General features: G+C 44.6%; 1 protein-coding gene across 1 annotated transcript in view; it reads right to left on the bottom strand.

The window, feature by feature from the left end:
• The window catches only part of LOC147153939 (chemokine-like protein TAFA-3), a 63605-nt gene extending 45055 nt beyond the window's left edge, over positions 1–18550 (bottom strand). The window contains exon 1 of the mRNA XM_086038114.1: positions 18112–18550. The gene's annotated coding sequence lies outside the window, so the exon portion shown is untranslated. The remainder of the gene's footprint in view (positions 1–18111) is intronic.
• Between the last annotated feature and the right edge of the window lie 1540 nt (positions 18551–20090).

Genomic DNA, 20090 nt, shown 5'->3' with positions numbered 1-20090 from the left:
TATTTCATTTTCATGTTTTTTATAAAGCTACAAAAAGTTACTGTTTGTTACGAGGACAAAATGCAGATGTTAAAAAGATCTTTTGGGTTAAAAAATGAGTGATTCATTTGGTTAAAAAATATTTTTTAAAACCCGAACCGAATCGCAATCGGGAACTAAAAATTCTAATCGAATCTGGGCTTGAGTGAATCGTTACATTTCTTCTAATAGGCCCTGCCCACACGAAAATGCGGTTCATCGTATCTGCATAAGTTCAATTTGGACATTTCATCCACACGGAGGCGGCGTTTAGGAGCCTGACAACGATCATTTTTATAACCGGGTGGATGGATCTCAAAACGCGCACAAACGCATATTTTGTGGAACAATGAGTAGTTGCCGCAGTTGGATGACACATCGGCCTGGTTCTCGTATGACCGCGCTCGAACCACTGTCGCTGATGACAAGAAAAATAACAGATAACTACAAAAGATCCAGCAAGCCGAAGGTGTGTTTGTAAATTGATGATACGAACCTGCAATGTAAAATGTCACACACTGCATGCTGACAACAAAAAACAGCAAACGTAAAGCGCTTTATATCCCCTCTTTTCACTCAGTGCTTCCCCACCTTTATTAAGCCAAGGCACATATTTTATATTACAGCCCAAATCTCCTTGGCACACCTCCAAACAAAAAGAAGACAGGCCTACTGTATGTTTACTGCTATCTAACGGAAGTTAGCTAGACGAACAGAGCTATATTATTTGCAGTAAACAATTCATTTCCTGACAAATTGTATAATTTCCCACAGCACGTGTGATGATCTCTCACGGCACACTCATCACTGACTTAGATAATGCTCCTCATTACCGTGGTTGAGTACCAAAAAATCATACGGAAATGGATCTCTCTGAACTATTTCTGACAAGTTAAATGTCAATTATTCTGTGCCCATAAAAATGTTTTGTGGCTAGCTAAAGCAGCCCAGCATTCATGTTCTCACACACGCACAGCCAGCAATGGAAGACATTGACTCTTCTTTAAAGTTGATGTCAACTTAAACGTTTTGGGGTTTTTTTCAAGAATATGTTATAGGCCCTCTAGATGCAACAAGGCATTCTGATAAATATTGCATTTGTGGAATAAGAGTTAATCCACATGTTTTTGGACATCTCAGGGGCAGCCATTTTGTCACTTCTGTCGACTGAAGGTGACATCACAGACCCTCACGGCTCAGATAACGACCAATCGTGGCTCACCTGTTTTCTGAAGCTGAGCCATGATTGGTTGTTATCCGAGCACTGAGGATGTGTGATGCCATTTTCAGTCGACATAAGTGACAAAATGGCCGCCCCCTGAGATGGCTAAAAACGGGTGGATTTCGTTGCTTAACTCACCGACGCACCAACACAATATTAATCAGAATGCCGTGTTTCAACTAGTGGCCTGTATAGAACATATTCTTAAACAAATATTTTTGGGTTGACGCTTTAAGAAAGCCAAGTTGGCTCCACTTGTGAGCTCAGTCCGTTTCCACATGAGTGCCTGTTGAAGCCATTTTTGCAACACAGTGGTCGGGGGTTGCCAGATGGAGTGCCGCGGGGCCTGGTCTGACGCCAGCGGGGCCAGGTGGTGGGAATCTGTTGGAGATGAAAGTGCTTGGTGGCTGGCTAACCAGCTCACCCTTGCCCCGACCCATGCTCACGCCACCTCTGGCTGAACGAGCCACGTGGCAGGTGGCCCCCGGGCCGGCTCGCTGCCTGTCCTTTTCCTCTCCTGGCTCTGGATAAACGTCGATGCAAAAGAGCATTTCGTTAGCCTTCTCGTGCAATTCTTCAGAAAACAACACATATAATGCAACCAACAAGAAGTCGAGATTAAACCTTTACAGATTTCAATGACCTGGCTCATCTACACAGACAAATAAACCCCCAAAAAATAGCAAGCATTTTTTTTTTTTTAATTGATATTGTGCCAGTAAGACTTTGGCAATTAAGCTACCAGGCTAACGATTTGCTGATCTCGCCCCTGTTTTCACCATGCGGCTTTCCCTGAGGGAAGTGGAATTATTTATATGAAATGCTGAATATTCATGTTTACTAAATGTCAGGGCCAATAAATTGTCTCATTGAGCGTATTCACTAGGCCGGTATAGCTCATGAAGACGGGGGGCCCTTACCCTCTGTGTGCTTGTTATGCAGATGTTCATCATGATGAAAGCAAAATGGCCACAATTCCCCAAAAAGACGACAACAATGACAGTTTTTTTGGTTTTTTTTGCTATGACTTGGAAGCAACAATTTGAATTATGCACGCTGTAATCCAAAAAAGAGCCTTCAAGCTGTTCCCCGCAAATCACGCTCAAAGTCTACTGTCAAACATCAAATCAAATAAAGAGAAATCACACCTTGTGTGTTTCGCCAAACCACCAAGCTCCATTGAGTTTCGTGCGAACAAACAATGCAAAGCGCCACAGACGGGCTCACAAATAGCAACGGCGTTGCAGCGTTGTAACCCATTAAGCAACGGCTGTTTGAACACTAATGGTGGAGCAACTCATGTAGAAAGATAATATAACAATACTTATTGGCAAATATTTGTTTATCCTCTGCAAAGAACAATTAATATCACTGTGGTTTACTGAGGAGTTTTGTTTTGAAAGGCTTCAAATAAAATACATCCATAAGTCTGGAATTCCCAACATCCGCGGCCCCCTCTCAAGGTTTTTATGTTCACCCAGATGATTTTTTTTTTTTTTAGTTTTGTCCTTGCCCTCCTGTATGGTTGAGATCAGGGGACGTCGTTAATGTGTCCACTATGGGCTTGTGCAGCCCTTCGAGACGCTTATGTGAGGAGGGGCTATAGAAATACATTTGACTTGGCTTGACTTGACTGCATTAATCTGCCCCCAGGCGGCTAGCTTAAAACGGGTGGATTTCTCATTTTCCACACGCGCAATATCAATCTGAATGTTGTGTTTGTTGTGACCAGTGGGCCTGAAAAGAACATATTCTGGAAAAAAATATATATGTTTGGCTTGACTCCCCCTTTAACGCCAACTCAACCTTTTGCCTGCACCGACCAATTTAGAAACAAGAAAAAAAAAGACAGCGTGCCACCACTGATCTAGGCGGACATGTCGAAATGCGACGCTATCATTCGTCTTTTGTCAGAGGCGAGACAGTGAGGCGTTGGCATTTCCACTGAGCGCAAACTCAGTACAAGAGAATTTGAACTCCACATATTTCTTTCACTTACAGTCATCTTATCCACAAAGTATCATGGAGGTCAATTTGCACGGCCCTGCTAATTAAACATGCAAACCAACCAAGCTTTGCCCTTTCATGCGCTTGTTAATATTGAACTGAGCGCTCATGATATAGAAGCAGAGTAATTGAATCCAAGCGAAGCAAACAGATTTGAATCCGGATGCAGTCGGGCAGGCAGGTGATACACACATAGAATAGATGATAGGACACAATTAAAAAGTCACACCTGCTTTCCGACCGAGTCTTAATAATGTATTATTGGGCACAAACAGTTTACAGACACACACGCAGCCAAAGAATCCGTCATCATGACTCAACGTTATTACACAGGGGAACGGGGAAAAGGTTTGATTAGCGCTGCTCATCTCAACCACCGCTCGAAAGCAGAAATGGAGAAGCCAGACTGGGAGCAGGTGAGAGTGAGGCAAGCCCAGCCAAGAGGCGGCACCAACCCGTGCTAGCGCCACACTTTGCAGGTGGAAGCCAGACAAGCTTTTTGTTTTCGGCAACACAGCAGGCAGCTCTTGGCGAGCGCTTGCGAGCAACATCGTCCAAATCAATCCCTCACAACGTGCCCAAACACACGCGCTCACACCCACAACGGCGTCGACTCAATAGCAAACACAAACAGCTCCAGCGGACCAAACAAATGCAACGTTTCCTCTGTGTTTCTTTCGTCAGCTCAATTGATACACTCGCTTCATTGGTGGCCACAACTCACATTTGTCGAAGATCGACACGCCGGCCAACCAAACACACGAACACACACACTTAAACACGGTCGATCTGCTTTTCTCTGTGCTTATGTATTCATGCATTGGTTAGTTTGTTCCACTAGGTTGACTTTCAGACTGCTTTAGTAATTGCCACTATATTCTCTGCATTGATTTCCCCTCCCACTCCAGCACACACACATTCCCACAGCATCATGCGTGCATGCATCAGCCGTGGAGCACTACATAGAAACGCCTTTCGTATGTAAATGTGCCTCCGCAATATGCCAGAAATGGTTTGCTCACACGCTCTCCATCCCCAGTGGTGCTTTCCTATACGAGTGAGCCAACGTTGGCATTTTCACAGGTACAAGCCGTCATTCGGAAGATTTTTTTGCTTTCAATTGCAACCAAAAATTTTTGGTACGCTATGGTGGCGTTCAACTCAGCTCACTTCGCAAGAAGAAGCATGGTGGCAGTGTGCAATTTTTCAAGAAAATGGGCTGCAAGCTGTTTTTTGCAAAGGTACTTACACAATATGTATTTCAAATAACCACTCTTTGCCTTCCGCGAGCTTAATGCTAACATATCATGCAAAACACCATCGAATTGCAAGCGAATAGTATCTATTGTCGCAGTGGAAGAATAACTCTTTAAGCAGTGGCTACTTGAGTAAGCAGATAATATAACAATACTCACAGGCATATATTCTTTATCCTCCGAGAAAAACAGCTAATGTCACTGCCCTTTTTGGAGTCACTTACAGTAGTTGTGAAAGTCTTCTTGGTTTGTGTCTTCATGACTGTATTATGCTGCCCCCGGGTGGCCAAGTCACACAGCGCGAGAGGCGTCGCAATGAATTCACCATGAGCCACATAATATTTGATTATGTTGCTAATACACTTTGATCAAGTGCAATATTATAGAATGTCATTTTCTGGTTTTAAAAACACATTACAACAATGTCTGTTGTTTTGTTTAGGGCGGCTGAAAGGGGACTGACGGCATTTCCATTCATTTCAGTGGGGAAAGATAAGCGTGGTCACGTAACAAATTCTACTCAACTCCCAAGGCACCACTATACTTTATATATCCTAAATATGATAATTTCTTGCCCATTTGTTCATTCACTGTTGCTAACAAAATAAGGTCATTCTAATGAAAGTATCTGGAAGTAGACGTGTGATTTTGCCATCAGCACATCCTCTACCCCACCGGCTGTAATATTTCGTTTGCTCGCTGCTTCTGCTAATTGGGGTGAGATATTTCCTCTGCACATCAGTAAGAGCGCCCGGTGCACGTGTGTGAGTCCTGTTAAACATGATTACGTGATGGGAGCGACGTTTGTGTTGCTGTACTGCGCAGATGCGGACACGTGCACGGGCCGGCAGGACGGGGGGTCTGCAGGGAGAGATAAGCGCGCAAATCGGTCCTCTCCTTCGTCTTTTCAGACCTCCAAAAGCTTACCTCCAGGCTTACCCTGCACAGCGCGCGGACAACCACACACGCGCGCGCGCGCACGCACACACACCCCGACTCGGAACTTCCCTTCAACCCCGAGTCCGACTCTCATTTCAGTCCAAGTCAAAGAAAGATGAGATGATTCCAATAAGGACCAAGACGACAAAGGGACAGGCACGAGTGTATTCATTTGCATTCAGCTGCCACAGCATTGACTCTACGTGTACAAGATAATAAGTTAGAACATTGTCATATTCAGATTGGCCATGATTGTTGTTGAGTAATTGTAATGTGAAGTGCTCTAAGGTATGGCAAACTGCAAGCACAACAATTGCCGTTGTTCAATATTTGCTTTCACGTTGAATCAAGTTTGGAAACTGGAAGAGGCTCTGCTGCTCTTGGAAACGGCAGATTTGAGGAAATGACTTCTTCCAGGTCGAAACACGCACACACACACACACGCACAAACGCACGCGCACACCCACGCACGCACCCCCCCCCCCCCCCCCCACCCCCACCCCCAACACACACGGCATCTTTTTCTTCAGAGAAAAAGAGCTGTATTTGCTGCATTCGGATTTTGCTCCCTTTCACGCCTTTCTTTCCTCAGAGGCGATACAGAGGTGACCTCCCCTTTCGGTTCCGGCTCAGCCCAGTCTGTCATCAGATGGATTTTCTCTTCCTTGAGCATCATTTGCCATTTGAAAACTCCTTTTGGGGGTCGGAAAGAGCACGCTGTGTCAAGGAGATTGTTAAGAAGTCTATGCTGTGCTGACAATTCCTTCGGCAACATGGCCCCGCCACTGCAGCAGCGATGCCATCATTGCCATGCGGGTTGCCAGAACTCTGACTGAGGAATGTTTTTGTTCTGATGTGCGACCGCCGTGCATGCCAAGTGGTTTACAGCGGCCGCAGTCATGTTCTTGATTTCCTCAGAGAGTTTCCTCAAAGGAGGAATTGTTCGCTGCGCTGCACTGGTCAGCACATCCTGACAGCTCCGCCCTGGATGAAAGAATCGGTCAAAACCTCCAGGGGCCCCATAATATGGTCACGGGTATGCAGATTGTGCAGTAAAAATACTCGCAGCTCAGTTGGACACTTGAGCATCGGGCACGCAAGACTGATCGCAAGTCGTGGGTGATGTCTGACCTTTTCAAGACACGATCACCTCTCCTTTGACCACCCGTCCACCTGAGGGCATTCGGGGACGGACGATTCATGAGTCTATCAAAGTGGATTAAGACAGGAAGCAAGCGCACTGCAAATTCTGTGTTGTCACATGGTACGTCTTCAAAAGTGATAGGATTTGATTGTTTTACCCTCAACTCGGATTCACCACTAAATCCCCTGAAATAATCTCTTTCCTGTGAAACAAATGTCACTGTCAGAACAGTGCGGTTAAGATGTTCATCCAAATATTGACAGCTGACAGGCAAGGGTATGCTTTGAAAAAAAAACAACAACAACAACAACAAACGGATATGTTCAAATGTGGAGATCGAAGGCTCAAAATCCGCACACGCAATCTGAATTCATTGGCAGTTTGTGCACGCTTCCACCACAGGTGCAGCCTCCAGGAGGCCAGGCCGGGCCTTGACGCAGAATGGCAGCCGGAATGCTAAGAAAGTTGGAGTCAATCAGATTGGAAGCAGTCTATTGGCCATTCATGCCTTTAAAATTAGAATTCTCGTTGTGCATTCAGAGGTTCACAGCAAGTGAGCGGGGCCTTATTCCACCTACGACTGAGACACTCTTGTGTTATCCTCCGACGGGAGGACCAGCCTTAAATCTCTTCACAATAACACAATCTTTTGAAAAAGTCTATTTTATCATCTCAATGGACAAAACTGCTATTGGAATCCTCACATCTCCAAAGCCATCAGGAACCCCCCCCCCACCCACCCCACCCCCCTTGAACTTTGCATCGTCAAGAGAAGAAGCCATTTTCTACACTTCAATCATTTGTAAAAAAGTAAGAGACCCACATAGGGACTGACCATTAGTATCGATTCGTAATGGAATACTGGATGAAATTGGCTAAATTGAGACAGTGATGTTTCCATCCGACAGTGACAATGCTTCTCCGAATGTCACCCGGGACGTCACTTGTTCAGCAGTGCGTCAGATATTCCTTTCGATTGTATCGGCCGCCATTACTGGAAACAATATGTATATAAACAAAACCGCATTGCGTAAAGTGCACGCGGCTTAAAAGCTAATGTCTGTCATAAGTATGCTTTTATATGGTTGTGATCTGCAAGGATCAGAGGCGGGAAAAGTGACATTTTGCATCGCGGCAAACTACACACACAATCATAAGCACATCCACTGGGTTCCAAACTGAGCAAAAAAAAATTTGGGAAAGTGAAAACACTTCTTGTATTGGCTCTAATAACGGTGTCTGCAAATTGACCTGACATGGGGCCATACTTTTGAAGATATTACCAAACGTGACTGTTAGCCTGTTTGCATGTCCTCATATGTGAGCTTTTCGGCCCGCGTGCGTGCCCTCGCGCCGCTGTGGCAAACGGCAGCGTTATATCATTAGTCATATTAGGAGAGGGATTAGTAAGCCAAAGCGTCTTAATGACGTGATCCCTGGTAGGGGGTGGCAGACACCGCTTGTATTACTGTCAACTCGGCCTCCCGAGCAGTCTGCAGCGTTGCTTCGCCGGCATCTCTCAATAGGATGGGCTCAGTAATTTGACACGCAGAGGTGCACCCCCTGCTGGAGCTCAATGTGGAATCCGTGATCTCATCTTCTGAAGTGCTCGGGAGGGAATCAATATCATCTTAAGGTGCCTTCCAGACGTCCACCTTTCATAAAAAACGGTTGAGATTTGCAATTGAGCTTCATAGTCGTAAGAAAGGCCTGCTGGCCTGTTGGCCAAACTTGCCCGCAAATTACCTGCAAAAAAACAATGTATGTGAAAAGGCAAATTCATGAATACACGGTGGACTTTCACAAAGCAATAAGACAGTGTATATTTTGTACAACTTCACATTTTGTTCCATTTTCATTCGACTGTTTCGTTTTCATTCGTTTTCAGTGTAATGGTCTCACATCCCATTACTTTTACCTGTAGAATGTCACAACAGAGCAGCGTATTCAGAACGCACCTCCAAACGGGTGCGGCTCCAACGGGTGCCTCCTTTATTAATGGAACTTGGAGAGTTTAATCTCGTCGGTGAGCGACAGTTCCACCAAGACCGCTTGGAGGTCTATTTCAGGCTGAGCGGGGACCAGAGTGTTCTTAACCATGTCACTGTATCTCATCTCTCATGGACGGTGGGACACCTCACTTATGACAGCTCGCTCCATTGTCCTGGTGCCGCTACGTGTAAATAAAACCTCCAAATAAGCGCTAAATCACTCGAGCCTTTTCTGTCGCTGGTCCTTCCCTCTGGAATGACCTCCCATTGGTTGTTAGGCAAGCCCCCCTCTCTGTCCATTTTTAAAACCCAGTTGAAGACACGTTTCTTTTCTCCGGCTTTTGATCAGACCTGAATTTTTTCGGCTCTTTCCCGGTGTCGATTGTATATGGTGTTTTATGTCGATTTATTGTCTTTATTTATTTATATTTTATTTATATTTTATATATTATTCATGTTTATATTTATGAATACATGTACCACAGCCTTTTATTGTTTTTGTTTTATTTTTTTGTATTGTAAAGTGCTTTGTTACGGCCCTAGCTGTTATGAAACGCGCTATATAGATCAAATTGTATCGCACGCTGCACCCTGCAAGAGTTCTACCCATAGCATGCTTCATATTGATTATGTAAATACTGAAGCGTGTTGGCTTAAGTACAGAACCATGCGCGACACCTAACGGGTCTGAAGGAAGGCCGTCCACCCTCAGTGACTGCACGCGCTCAGAGCAACCCGCCGCTGTTAAACCAAGTGGCAGGGCTCTCAGAGCTGACAACATTCCATAACCTTTCAAGTGCAATATTTATACCTTCGCCAGATCCACAAACACAGCAGCAGGTCAACAACTACAATTACACTGGCTTCGTCCCCCATTCCAACAACATGCAAGCTTAGATCCAATCCAAACTCTACTGAATTTGAATGTAGCCTTCTTTGACCGAAAGCTGGGAGAGACTCCAGGTCGTTTGCGTGAAATGAGCCGCACTGGATGCTGCCGTGTGGCATGTGCCGAAACACACGCATCTTAACGCTGAATGAATAATTGCATACGTAGACGTAGCAGTTGCAGATGCTGAAAGGCCTGCCTGACAACTCGATGAGGCAGACATAAAACAACTAGTGGTTCCGCTTAAAAGAAACATAATCAAAGACGAAAAGATAAAAGTGCATGCACAAACACAGCGAGCAGTAGGACAGGCCTCGAGCTAAACAAGGCAGAGTTGAAAATATCAACGTGTGTGTGTGCGTGTTCTCATTATAATCTGTCAACAGAGGCTTTATTCTGTCATGTTGCAGCCTTGGGGACATCATTTGCTCTTCACCTTCCTATTCATTACTGGTCACACAAACAGCTCCCCAAAATAGCAGAGAAAGAACACTCGCGCGTGCGCGCACACTCACAACGGGAGTTAATGACGCTGGACCAATGGCCACAGTGATTACTGTGTACTTGCTCCTCATGAAGAAAGCTGTGCTGTGTGCTGGCCACTTGTGGCGACCGGCTCCATTGAGTTGTCAGCCGTAATGAGTCAGCCATGACACGGCCCAAGTGCCGGTGTCTCATTTGGCCCTTTTTTTCATAACTGCTGCTGCTGGTAAGACCGGCTCCCCCGCCCGCCCAGTCCCGCCCGCACATGCCGGCCAGTCAAGTCGCCACAGACTCATTAGCAGAAACTGTGGCGAGGCAAAAGAAAATCGTCACATTTAAATTGCCGTTTTCGAAGAACGGCCATGACCGCCATGTCAGTAATGTGGCGCAACTGAGTTTTCAACAGAGATGACCATTCCGTCCCAGGGACTCAAGAGGATTTTTGGACACGATCAACTAGAAATGTTTCTTTTAAAACGTCAGGAAGATTTGATGCGGAAGACAACAAACGCAGTCTGTGGCCATTATCTGTGCAAATGAAGGGAAAACGATAATGACAGCGCCCCAGAGTCACTCGGGAGGAAGATGGATGGCTTTCAGCTCACATACACGGCACTTCATCGCTCATGTCACAGCAAACACACACGCGCGCATGCAGGCAGGTCCTTGCAGTACATATTCACATCGTATATTCACACATTCTCCCTCATGTTTGCTCATTTTGCGCCCTTATTAACCGTCCATACGTGCCACTCGAACTTTCATGTGGCGGCACTGCAGTCTTATGGAGAACCATGGAAAAACACGTGTGAGCACACACACACACGCACACAAAACAACCTCATTAGTAAATGAGACAGCCCACTTTCACTGTATTCATTTTGTCCCATTTATCTTTCGGATGTTAGCATCTTCATACTCTTACATTATCAAAGCTGCAAATGTATTTTGCTTATCTCAATGTTCAATAAAAATCATCCTACCTTGTCCACAGCCACATCATTTAGAGAAGTGATTCTCAAATAGTCACCAGGTGTGCCGTGCGAAATTATCCAAGTCAATTTGACAAAAAAAAAATAGATATTTCCCAATTCTTAATAACCCTGTTTTCTTTCTTTATTCAAGCCAACCATGTAAAGTAAAGGGCAAAACAATAAAAAATTCTTTCACTAGATGACAGAAGGTACATGATGACCCTGTATAGCCACTTTTTGTGAATTGTTTTGCTAAGTGCTGTGCCGTGCGACTTTTTTTTCAGATGTGAAGTATGTGCCTTGGCTTAATAAAGGTTGAGAAACACTGATTTAGAGCAGATTATTTTATTATTTCCCTGCTATTTTGGGGACGTGACGTGTAAATAATACATTGAAGCCGTTGAGGCAAACACGTGACCATACAAGCACTAAAATTCATGGCGCTCATGCTAACACAACATGACGATGTGTCCAGGCTTGTCCACCGATTGTACTTTAGAATTTGAAAAAAAAAAAAAGGATTTTGAAGCCGTTACTGGATCCGATTACATTGAAGACATTCAGATGCTCATACAGTATCATTGCCAAATCTTTGATTGTGATTTTATATACGAAGGTATTCGGTCAAGTTATTCTAGTCATGCCGCTTTTCCACCTCCTGCTTTTGTATGTCTCTCCTCGATATTGACGCGTTTCCATTGACAGAAAACGCAGGCTTGGAAGCGTGAAAGCAGCATGAAAGATAATTCAGAGATTTGTTCCAAAGAACATTCTACTGTGCATGTATGAAGTTAACTGCTGAAAACATGTGCAAAGACTGACAACTGTGGAGTGTAGTTTTCCTGACTTTTGGGGCTAAAAAATGGGGCTCAGTAACACAGTTGGCGCACCCCTTTCTCCCTGTACACACAATTTGCACGCCTTCATTGACATCAGCAGGCACTTTTGTGATGTATAGTTAGCGAGCCTGAGAAACGCTTTTTTTTTTTTTCTTGCGTTGTCTTGTTTTCTTGTGTCCTGTCTTGCTCGCTAGGTCTTGTGTTTCCACCTGTGCTGGTCAGCAGGGTCCCTTGTGTCTTCCAGTCAGTTCCTTCAGCTGTCTTGTTCAGGTGTTCCTCGTCGTCTCGTCAATTGGTGTGTATTTAGTTTCCAACTTTCTTTCAGTCTTTGTTGGATTACTGTCACTGTCACGTTGTCTTGTCGCTATGTTTGCTGGTGTTTGTTTGTTTAGAACTTTGTTGATTTTGTATTTGAGCTTTCCCCAGTACCCTTGCTCATGTTTTTTTTAAATAAATTGGTTTGTTCAGTACACCCTGCACCCCAGCCCCCCTGCTTTTGGGTCCTCAACCAAGCAAAGGACCATGACAGAACTCAGGACAAGGTTTCTTAAAATAAAATATATATATATGTATAGTAAATTGAGTCACGTGCAGACATTTATCAAAAAGCACCACCCCAATAAAACTGTGGCCAAAATAGAAAGTGCTATTTTAAATGACAATGCGACGTCCCACTGATTTTGATTTTCTGGGGAAAAAAAAATACCCTAACACTAAATTTCCCTGGATTTTTATTTTATGTATTTCTTTTTGTCTGGGGGGGGAATGTTTGTGTGCATGTGTCAAAAAAAACAATTAGAAAATAGACAAAATAAAAAACATCTGAATAAGATTGTTCTGTTATTTTGGAAGGAGCCTCTTTTTCAATAGAGGACAAGCTGTCCTCCTCCCCTCGTCATTTCAAGTTAAAGGACAATAAGAACTTGTGTTTGTTTGGTGTGCTATTTATTCATAATCAGTTATATCTTCACTAAGGTTTACATTGCACAGATAACTTATTTTTCAACCACACATTGTGTATGAAATATAACAATTTTAGGGGCTTGAGTGGATTAATTGCCTTTCCGTTCATTTCAATGGGAATCATTACCTTGATTTATGAACGCTTCGAGTTACAAACGGGGTCACGGAACAAATGAAGTTCATAACTTGAGGTATGACTGTACTTGGCGAATTTATTCATCTTTCACATCTGGCAGGGTCGTTACTTAGACTGCTCTCTGAGGTGTGTCGAATTTATAGCTGTATTTATTTTCACTTTACAGGGACTTTAATGTCTAACAGTCACATGGCATGAAGTGCCTGAAGTTGACCCCCCCCCCCCATCGTTGTTTGCTAGCATGTCTCAATTGGACTGATGTGTTGTTCAGTACCGTGAGGAATTTGCAACAGAGCAGAGGCCAGCCAGTCCTACGCAGTGAGAAAGCGACACGATAGCAGATGTTCACTCGGGCTTGTGCCGACGACAACGCAAACGAATGGAAACGCGAGATAGCAGATTGATTATATCAGCATCTTGATTAATTCATTCATGAAAATCATTATTTAATCTCATTTAGGTGATTCAGCCGTCAGCGCCGCGCACTCTCCTCGGCGGAGACAATCGTTGCTGTTGTATGCTTGAATCACATTCCTCAGTGTTGTCCTTAACTCTTCCTCGTTGCGCAGTCAAGGGAGACAATGTGTGCGGCACAAAGAGGTTTGGTAAACAGTGGTTCTGCAAAATGTTTTTTTTTTTTTCCTAGGCTCTGTCTACCTGGGTAATGGAGGCAGTAATGGAGTTTGTTCAGGCTCACGTAATCTTCCCATTAGCTGCCGCTGTTCTTCTGTGACACGCCGCTCTGTTGTTGAAGCCGTCGCCCATGCTGTCCCGCGCAAGTCATTCGGGAGTACAGCCACGTATGTTTGGCTGGGCATAAAGAAGAAAGCCCCCCCCCCCCCCAAAGAACCTGTGCATATTTGTGCGCACGTGTGTAGTAGGGGACTGCGAAAGAATGTTAAAAAATGGATGTGTTTGGATGTTTTAGCTCACCTTTGGGAGCTCGGATAAGAAAGAACAGGACTGGCGGCTAGGAATGAATTTACAGGACCCGATCTCCCAGAAACAATTTCTTACTGTGGGTAACACACACTTAGAGTGGCTACTGGCTCCCCGTGGGCCTCCGCATACAATACACGGCTACGGGAGAGAGCCAATCAACTGCACGACAGCCTCTAATAGGACATGTTTGCTTTTTATTTATTATCATCTATGTGCAGTTAAACCCGCTCGCCAGCCCCCTCAGCCCCTTTTCTATCCAATCTGTCAAGGTCTACTTGTCACTCAGGCTCATTTTCATTCTTGTCCTTTGTTCATGCTGCACTTCTTTCTTCCCATCAGGCAGAGCTCCAGCATCAGGCAAATGAAAAAGAAATTGCCTCTTATAAGACACGTCTCTTCTGGTTGCTCTATTTGTCTCCTTTTCTCGCTCTGGCTTTCGCTCTCTTGTTCACTGGGCAGGAGCTTTGACATTATCCCCACGGGCCAGACTGCTGATTGGTAGAAGAGTAGCACAGAAGCACACGCGCGCAAGAAGAAGAGAGTGCTTCAAATGTCTGTAGTGGGATGTACTGTATGTCGCCTACAGGAGGGAACATCAGTGTGTCAGGAAAATGCAATGTTTGAATATTGATATATATGTGAATGTAAAAATTGGTCAACTGTGGAGAAAATGAGGATCAATTAGTTACCTTTTAGATAAAGAAATCCCTATTTAGCGTGGGGTGTCATTCCACAGCACCTCCGCAATGGACAAAATCCACAAAGTAGCAACCAAGTACATGGTATTATTTATATATATATATATATATATATATATATATATATATACAATGGGGGGAAAATACCTGTGGATCGTTTGGATTTACTTAATTCAGACATGACGTCGGTTGCAGGTGATTCAGTTAAACTGACATATGTAATTTTTGAGGGGAAAAAAGTAGAAAAATGTCAGTTTACCACTTTTTAATCATGAGAGTACTTATTTTCTGTGTGTATTGTATTTCAAAGTTTCACACACACAATTCATCACCAACCACCAATACGATATTTGCATGTGAGCTGAAGAGATCATTTTTGTCCACTTGGGTTCACCATCCACACATTGTGCGAGTGCCTTTTAAAAATGAGATCTACTTTGTCGAGTGTCGCGAAAGGGACCGTATGTGGACGTGCTATTGGGCGGCTAGTTCCTGGCTATAGCATTCGCCACTGTCACCCTCATTTGTTTCTATACTGGCGGGTGCTCTGTAAGCATGTGCCTTTGACTACTGTATTCTGTTACCGTTTGTTGAATAAAGCGATTGAAAGACAGCTGTTGTGGATTACAGTTCATTCTAACTTGCGGTGGTTGGCTCCATTCAATTAACTAACAATGTTTGCTTTACAGAGACACGTTTCTGTAATGTATAGCATGTCTCTCTCTGGAATCCTTCTGTCTCGTACGACAATGGAGTTTGCACGGGTTTAGTCTGTGCTTTTATTGCGCTGCCTGCTACGGCTATATGGACCAATGCGTGAGTGACAGATTTTGTTCTTGCGGATACCAGTTGCAGCCTACGTTGTCTGTGAGTTCTCCGTTCTTCCCATTTGCTCTCTCGTTTCTTTTCGGACTCCATGATCGCCTCCTTTATTTTGGATTGCCATATGTCACGGTCTGAAGCCACTGCCTCCAGGGGAGATGGATCAATGCCACCTGTCTTCAGGTCGCGCTCACATATGTCTTTATAGCGTAGGGCAGGTTGTCCCCAGGGTCTGTGACCCGTGGCCAGTTTAGCGTATAGAATGTCGTCCATGCGACAGACATGCCCTTTGCTTCAACAACGCAAACATGCTTGGCACGCCTGCCGGCTATGTTTTTATTGGTCATTCTGAGATACTGTTTCTGTAATGTACAACAAAAATAATACTGAACCCACAATAAGTGAACCGCGATATAGCGAGGGACGACTGCATTTTTAAAGTGAGAGGATATTCTTTGTTATAATGTTGTTGTTCAATGTTGGTGTCAATATGGGTCATGTTGTTTTTTTTTCTTTCTCTGACCACAAATTAGTTTCGCATCAATCAAGAGCACCTCTGCTGGTTGCAGCCAAGTAGTGCACTCCATTTTGCCTCAAATCCTTCATGACGCAATGAATCCATAAAACTGACAGAATTCTGAAAGTGCAATAGTTATGATTCCCATTCAGATTAAAAACACAAGGCTTTATAAATTACTCTCTTTAACCCATTTAGGCTGGGAATGCACCATCGTGTTTCTAGCACTAAAACTGAGAGCACTGTTGCGTGGTTCTACATTTACAGCTGGGAAAGCATATATCGTACGCCATTTTCCTTTTTTTTTAAACCAATTTTCGGTCTCTTAGCCAATGAAATGCATCCGAATATACATGAGACGGAGCCCTCGGAGGATGTCCCGGAATTTTTTGGAGCAGTTACACGGCATGCTAGACGTCGATCACTTCTGAGCAGAGCCATTACGGCGAATTAATAGCTTCAGGTCACGACTCTGTGAGACGACAAGAACACGCATGACGCCACATCCCAAAGAGTGCGGGAAATTCGAACCTGATTCCGGTCTGAAAATTATTTTCTAGAGGCTTGCAAAAATACCCAATGTAAAGTGCTAAAGATGTGTGAGTCATAAATGGTCAAATGAAAAGGCTATTGCAAAGATATTTTGGGGCAAAATCCTGCGGAGTGCAGCTTTAAACAATCTCCACAAAACAGATAAAGGCAGCTACAAAATTCAGCAACCAAAATATACACGTATGCAAAGGCTGTGTACAATATGTGTGCCATTGAAGTTATTTCCATGTCATCTCATTAGCCAATCACAACATCCCTCCCTCCAACACTCCCTCATCACTCCCTGCTGTCCATCATGTCCCAGCACAGCTTCTCGATCTCATTAAATTGCAACTTCTCACTCACGCTCCTCAGTGGGGCTTGTAAAATCAAACTGGGAGCAGGAGCATCTGGATGCCAAAAAAGAGCTGCAGCGGGGGACAAACCTTACTTGTTGCAGTCAAAAGCCACTTCGCGTTCACAAGCTGCATGCTTTGAGGTCGTGTTAAAAAAAAAAAAAAGAAGAAACGCAATTGAAAAGCATCAATGATCAGAAGCCGGATGGTCACGTTTTAGCTCAGCTGAGACCAAGACGTGTACAGCCACGGGCCTGAAACACTTTCTCCTCCAGATGATTTTACATCACCAAAGGTGTTGCTACAGCTTACTGGTTGGACTGGACGTCTTCATTACCGTTCATTTGATATACCGCTACTCCTCATAGCCTATCCTAGCTGACTTTGGGCAAGAAGCAGGCTGCACCCTGGACTGGTCACCAGCCTATCACAGGACACCTTGTGACAAACAAGCATTCATACTCAATTTCAGACCATTTGGGGTCTTCGGTGAACCTCAAGTGCACCTTTTTGGAATGTGGGAGGAGCCCAGATTCAAACCAAGAACCTCAGAACAGCGAGGGCCCCGCGCAGGACAACTTTATTGCTACTAATGTGATTGGTCCTCTCTGACCTGCACCTTTCCAACAAGTCTACACTTCCATGTTGAAAAAAGGGGAGGCTCTATCAAGGCAGGCGTGGTCTGCAATAAAGAAACACAATGCCCTGACCTCACTCCTGCCAACCACTATTTGGGTTGAACTCCAACTAGAAGACCTCACGGCTCACAGATGTTCGTATAGAAGAAAGAAAGAAATGTCCTATAAACGTCTACAAGAAGAAGGTCTTTCCAGAGCAAAAAAACCTATTCCACACTATAAATTCATCTCATGCAGGTGTCCAAATACTAACTTGTGTATTTTAAATGGCAATTGGGAAATGGGAATGGAGCACATCCTGAAATATAAAAAATGCAAACACCTTCCTGTTAAAAATAATAACACTGTGCCAGACACAGTGTACGTGTCCCCCTTGCGTGTGTGCGTGCGTGCGTACGTGCGTGTGTGTGTGTGTGCGTGTAACACCCGAAGCAACCGCGAAAATTAGTCTGCAATATAATGGCAAGCATAATAAGTGAGGGCAGGTTTTGTTTTGCCCCTTGGCAAAATGACACCAGTGCGATATGCTTCTCATATCAAACAAATTAACTGGAATCCGTTATGAGCATGATTTTTTTTTTTTTTCTATTCAATAAATAGTTCAACTGAGCGACAGCGTGTGCTTGAACTTTCTTGACACTTTCCCCCTTATGGATGTGCAATCAACGGCCACCAAAATGGAGCCGGTTCGGATGTGTGTGTGGGTGTGTATGTGTGCGTGCGTGTGGCACTGGCATGACCCATACCTGTTGGTGCGGTGTTGGTCTGGTTCCGTTAGCCCCGAGAGCAGACTTCTCCCCTCATAGCCGCTCTCATCCCCTCTCCGGTATAATTTTCGCGTCTTCTGGGGGAAGTTGCAGCATAAAACATCCGCCTCCACAGCCCAGCTGCAGAGACACGGACGGAGCACCAGATTGCTTTTCCTCCTGCTTGCCAACCCCCGGAAAAAGGTCCACTGAAAGTTCGGCGCCTGTCTCCCCTTCTTTGGCACGGGGATGGCAACGAGACAAACTTAGTTGTGGAGCCCGGCGGCAAACATGGCCCAAAAATCCAAGTGAAAGCCGCTCATCGGGCTTTGCTGCGTGCAGAATCCTTATTGATGCAAACGACGAGGACGTGCCCCGACAGATGTGTGCTGCTCTTCCAATGAGACGGGAGCTTGCTTGCTTGCTTGCTTGCTTGCTGTCCTCCTGCAGGATGAGTGAGGAGCTGTGCGTGACTGTCCGTCCTCGAGTCTAACAAGAGGAGCAGCGCCCTCTAGCGCTCTCATGAGGAAGCAGCTGACCTGAGTCAGTGTGGGTGGCTACTGTACAATAGTACACTGGCACCACCGACTTATTCCACATTGAAATGAGCTAAATGTTCATTTGGACGGTTTTATTGTAGTTGTGTGGGAACTGGTCTGCATTTGTATGTAATTTTAGCAACATCAACACGTGAGACCTGTGCCGGCGTGGGCAATTTTTTATTTATTTTTTTGCTTTTGTTTTTGTTTTTTCCTCAAAGGCAATATTTTATATTTTTAAGCCAACGAATTGGCCAGGTTATTTGCAGATGAGGTACAGGAAAAAAAAAGTGTCAAATTATATTGAATAATAGTAATAATAATGGGGTGGTGGTTGGGATAAGAAAACAAAACATTTTTTAAAATTAAAAAAAAAAAAAATTAAATCCACAAATATGCGGGTGTTATATAATGTTTAGTAGTCCAATAGAATAGTGAGAGCAAAAGAGGCATTTGGAGGTGACTGGCACCAAGGCAATGTGTCGCGTGTGTGTGTGCTTGCGTGCACGTGCGTGTGTGTGAGGTGATGAGGAACGGTTGCACACATGGGTGACAGTGTAATGGATCCGTATCGGGGGTTCGCTCATGAGCGCGTGTATACGTGAGAAGGCGTGCTGCCACACGTGTATCATGGCCGCCAGTGAGCTAATCTGTGACTGTGTCCGAGAGTTCACATTACTCATCTCTCCTTTCCGTCCTGCTGAGCAACACTGTCTGAGTCACCTCTCTGTCTTTACACTTGGCCATCTGTGATCCCTCCATGTAACTTAAAGCCACGCCTTCCCGGTGGCATTCTCATCCAAGCAGCATTGGTGGAGAGGCCACCTGTGGGATTTGCGTCGTTCCCTGTTAACTGGCAGAAGCCTTCAAGTGGACATGTGGACCTCAAGATAACAGACGCACGCTTGGAGGAGCCCATTGCTACTTGGAAGCCCTCAAAAATCATCCCAACTCCTTTGGGATGAGTGGCATTTGCACACGTTCACCCTCAGCCGCTCGTTTGTGAGCACGCTCCAGTTGGTGGCCTCCCAGCGACACACAGCAGGAATTCGACGTGCCAAACGCAGATCTCGGTGGATTTCTGTGTCCGAAAAGATAGAACGCTCCCTCTGAGAGCAGATTTGCACACCACATGAGCGCATTAGTGGTGCATAAACATCAACAAGGCCGAGTTGTATATATTATCGTGTATATATTACCAGAGTAGGTCAGAGTTGTCTGGTGACTTTTACTTGTCAAACATTTCCTTCAGTTGCAAAAGTGAAGTGAAAAGCAGCTCAAAGATGGGGATGAAATGCAGCCAAATCCTGCTGGACCCTGACATAATCTCCAAACATTTGCCACGTGGCACACACTCACGATGATCAAAGCTGTTTAACACCCAGCAACGTGAATTCAGACATTTGCTTCTACATACATTATACAGGTTTGAAGATAAGA

This window comes from Filicampus tigris, chromosome 1 (assembly GCF_054856515.1).
Source record: "Filicampus tigris isolate MCC_2025a chromosome 1, RoL_Ftig_1.0, whole genome shotgun sequence".
In the NCBI taxonomy this organism is placed as follows: Eukaryota; Metazoa; Chordata; class Actinopteri; order Syngnathiformes; family Syngnathidae; genus Filicampus; species Filicampus tigris.
The sequence above is the reverse complement of the archived record's forward strand: the minus strand, read 5'-3'. Positions and strand labels throughout refer to the sequence as shown.